At 50.5% G+C, this 4,483-nt stretch overlaps 1 protein-coding gene across 1 annotated transcript in view; it reads left to right on the forward strand.

The window, feature by feature from the left end:
• The first annotated feature begins 522 nt into the window (after positions 1-522).
• SEMA3C (semaphorin 3C) overlaps positions 523-4,483 on the forward strand; it is a 171,383-nt gene continuing 167,422 nt past the window's right edge. The window contains exon 1 of the mRNA XM_044423394.1: positions 523-774. The gene's annotated coding sequence lies outside the window, so the exon portion shown is untranslated. The remainder of the gene's footprint in view (positions 775-4,483) is intronic.

The raw sequence follows: 4,483 nt of genomic DNA on the forward strand, positions 1-4,483 counted from the left end.
AGGCTGCGGGGGTACCGCGATCGCACGAGAAGCGCTGAAGGGCTCCAGCACGCCGGCTCCGCAGAAGACCCCTCCGTGCGCGGCGGGCCCGATCCGCAAGTCGGTGGGTGGGGGCCAAGCCGGCTTCTGGGGGCCCGCTTCTGCCCGAGCCGGGGCTCGCGCCCTTGCGCACGCGCCCCGCGAGCAGGTCCCAGGTCACGCCTGGGGCTGCCAAGGCGAGCGCAGCGCCCGGCTCGGCCCCCCGCACGCCTTCCCGGGCGCTTTCTTCTCCCTTCCCCGCGGCTGCCTCCCTTCCTTCCTTCCTCCCTCCGCCGCTCGGCTCAGACGCTCCTTTCCCCGCTCTGCCCCCCGCGCTTCCTCGGAGGTGTGGCGCCCGCTACGCCTTCCCGAGCGGCTCGCGCAGGCCCCGCGCAAGCTTCAAGCACCGCGGCGCCGTGCCGAGGGGGGCGGGACCTGGGCGGGGCGGCCGCGCCGGAGCGCCGCGCAATTGGCGACCGCCGCCGCTCGCGACTTCCCATTCAGGCTCCGCGCCTCGAGTGACGGCGCGAGGGGAAGGAGGCTCCTGGTACCTGGAGGGATACCGCCCGAGGATCTTCCCCCTTTCTCGCTCATTCTGGGATCTATTTACCGCAGCCCGGGAAGCGGGGAGAGCAAGTGCTTTCAGGCGTTGGAAACTGTACACAGAGTTTTGGCTATCCCCCCTGCTGCAAAGGGGATCCCTAAACTGCTCAGGCAATTTAATAGCACTTCATTTCTGAATCCGCCACTGACTTGGTAAGTATAATCGCAAGTTCTTTCAGTCTTCTTAACTGACGTGGTCCGTGCAACTGAGCATGAAGTGTTCCACCTGAATAAATACATGCGCTTCTTTCCGCCACAGCAGCTGAATAGCCAAATGAATAGATACATCGTGTTTCTTTCCATGGAATTCCGCTCCCCGCGCAGGGGGTAATTCCTGCTTCAGCACATGACACCTGTCTTGCCTTTCCCTGCTAAGCGATAGCAGAGAAAGAATGCTTGGCGAAAGCGGCGGCAGCAGCAGCAGCAGCAGCGCGATTCCTCTCCTTCCCTGCCCGCTTTTCCCGCTCAACTTGCTCGCTTAACTTTGCTGCTGCAGGACTTCGCCTTTCCCCGCAGTGGCCAGCCGTCTGCCTCGGTGCCTTTTCTGGGGGATCCCGCCTCTGCTTCCCGGAGAGGCTGCGAGCGTAGCTGCCGGTTGCCAGCGGAGATCATTTGTTGTTTAGATCCAGGCAGATAGTTCACTGTCTTGATTCTGGGGGAAGTTTAGACTTGGACTGCAAGCGCACCAATGATGCCTTTTGGATTAAAACAATATGTTTCCCTTTTTTTGCCTGGTGAGCGAGAAGGAAAAGGAGGGGAAAGAGCACTCTTTCAAAAACTTGCATCCCTATTCCCCTTTTCCTTTTCTCATTCGCGCAGACCACAGTGCTGGGATACCCTTGCGCTGCCACGTGCAGCTTGAGCCTGTGCACGTTTCCCCGAGAGTAAGGCCCATTCCAAAGGATCGGAACCGCCTTGGTCTGATTCTGCCCTCCTTAGAGTTGGAGTGTGCCTGTAACTGAGGGCTTGCACACCTTTTGGAGGAGGGGGTATTTTTACCTACTGCTTGAAACAAATGAACTTGGCTTTGGCAGATTGCCAACATGACATCACAAAATAAATGTGAACGTGCATTAAAATAATAAAAAGGCAGTAAAATCCGATTAGACCCATCCTAGATTGAATTGGAAAAAGCAGGAAGGCATTTCATTTGCTGTGATTATTTCTTTCCTGGTATAATTGAAATGCACATTACATAACTCATCCTTTGCCCTTATATACCAGACGGAATATATTCTGCAACTGTGGAATACTAATCCTATTGTTTCTATGAAACTCACCAGTTCAGCATGATTGGCCATTTGTTTGGTGCTAACAAACCCATTTCATTTGGACTTAATAGTATTTCTTCCTTGGCAAAAAGGATTAGGGAGAAAGATATCCTATCAGGTAGTGGAGGGGTAGGAAGCCAGAGGTGGGGCTGAATTCAATTAACCCTCCTTCTGGGCAGGATATCATTCTAGAAAGTGCTCAATTTTATTCTGATTCTGAGTTTTTGTGCATTCTAACTATATTTGTTGCAAGTTCCAGAGATGCATGCTTTAAAAAAACACTCGATTTTATCACAAATGAAATTAACAGGGTTATTTTGTGTGTGACCTCCACATAAAATGACTTGAATGTGCTGCCAATTGGGAGTCTCTGCCATTTACTGCTGGTTGGAACCGTTGTTAGAGGATTCATTTCTTCAGGTCACTTTGATGTCACTTTTTAAATTGGACTCCATCATCCTTAGAAGACAGCTAACACCTGCTTGGGAAAAACAGACACAAAACTAGCCATGCTGAGCAAATTGTTTCACACAGGGAGGCCAGCAACTGGACCTTTTCACTGTGTCCCATGCTGTACTCAGACCCGAGATTTAGGCTGCACTCGAATTATCCTTAGCAGCAATAAATGAGCTGCAGAGTGAAGGGAACGGCCCACAATCCCACAGCCTCTTTTTTCTGCTGTATGTTAGTGTGCACAGAGAGATGGAAATATCTCTCAGCTTTGTCCCAGCAGAACATAGCTGAGTACAATGTGGAGGAAGTGTGCAATGCGTGTAATATGAGGATAAAAAGCTTTTGGCTTGCGGATGCTACTATGGGGAGTATAATATTCGCACTGCTAAGGCACAGGTGCTGGGAGTTCTCTGCTCCCGCATATGGACCCACAGATGCTGCTGTTGCACTGCAAAAAGGAGATCATGCTGTGACAAGGAGCATGGAGACAAACGTCAGGGCACTGGGACACGTGTGCGCAAACTCAACTGAAGCAGAAAGATCGGGACGTTTTGCAGTGTGCCGTCATATTAACAGTGTATGATGCTTCAGAGCTGGGCAAATTAGCTGGGTATCCCATCAGCTAGTGTAGGAGTAGTAAGCCAGAGGTGAGGACGTAGGTCTGAATTAAATTAACCCTCCCACTGACAGTTCAGATTAAAGCATATAGATTTTACCAAACCACAAATGTTTATAGAATGGAAAGCATTGGTGAGTAAGTACCAGTCCACTCCAACATTAGGACCATCCCTATAATTTTGGAAAAGAGTCATGGAAACAGAGTAGGTGGAGGTAGGTTGGCCCTGTCCAAAGTGGAGAAGGTGCTAAGGTGGGACCATGTTGGAGGCCTAAATGTCATGGGTTACTTCCTGCTTCCTTGGAAGGGTGTATTTATTTATTTATTTATTTATTTATTTATTTATTATGTTTATATCTTGCTTGTTTCCTTTCAAGGAACTCAAGGGAGCTTACATAATTCTCCTCCTCTCCAAATCTTATGCTCTCAGTAACAACAACCCTGTGAGGTAGGCCGGGCTGAGAGTCTGTGATGTCACCCAGTTGACTCCTTGGCTGAGTGGGAACTACAACTTGGGTTCCCTGAGTCTCAGTCCCACATTCCGTGTGAGGGGTCAAATGGATAGTGTTACAACAACAAACAGAGGGAACGGGATCAGAGGAGGTAGATCTGTCTTCTCTGGGGAGAGGAAACACAGAGGGTTTTGCAGGCTGTTTGGCTACTTGGAAATGTGCAATGATCAATGGCTACCTGGATTTCTCAGGGCTTCTGGCTTGTGGCCTGTGAGATGCTGTTGAATGACAACTCCTATCATCCCTAACTATCATGACCAACCATCAGGGCAGATGGGAGCTGCGTTCTAGAGAGCGGCTCACCCTTGGCCTGTGGATATTTGCTTAAACCCTGACTAAGATCTCTGTTTGCACAGGAGCAAAGACTGCTGTGCCTCCAGTAACCTGCAGTCCCAGGGCTGGGCGATGATGACGGGGGCCCAAAGGGAGGCTGAGGATGGCTAGGTAGGAAGCCTTGAGACCCACAGGATGTGAGTGTAAAAACAGGATCTGCAATAGAGAGCAATGAAGGAACTTGATGAACCCAAAGTTATTTGCAAGTAAGAGTCTGGCACAGAAAGAAGTGAAACTGTCAGCCTGACGCACTCACCATGCATGCCGACAGGAAGGGTAAACCAGTGAGCCTAACGCTGCCCAATCCATAGGAGTTGTGTTGTATGTGGACACTGCAAGGCTGCCCAGCATGGGCCTTCTGAATTAAGCAATGCACAAAAGATCTGCAGTTCCAGCCTGGCATCCAGGCATCCAGGACAGAGGGCCCTTGAGCATCCAGGTCGCTATCTGAACTCCCCAGTGGTGGAAGCCACAGCCCAGCCCAGCTCAGTGCCCCCACAAGTGAACCCCCCCCCCGAGAGAGGTGATGGAGGCATGAGGGCAGCAGACACAGAATCCATTTGATTCTTGTAGTAATGATGGAGCTGTGATTTGAGTAAATTTAAATGCAAAATGCCATATTCTTGGGATTTTATTTATTTATTTATTTTTCTGTCCGCAATACAGAAGCACTTGTA

Source organism: Varanus komodoensis, unplaced genomic scaffold (assembly GCF_004798865.1).
Source record: "Varanus komodoensis strain SLA01 unplaced genomic scaffold, ASM479886v1 scaffold13_3, whole genome shotgun sequence".
Taxonomy (NCBI): domain Eukaryota; kingdom Metazoa; phylum Chordata; class Lepidosauria; order Squamata; family Varanidae; genus Varanus; species Varanus komodoensis.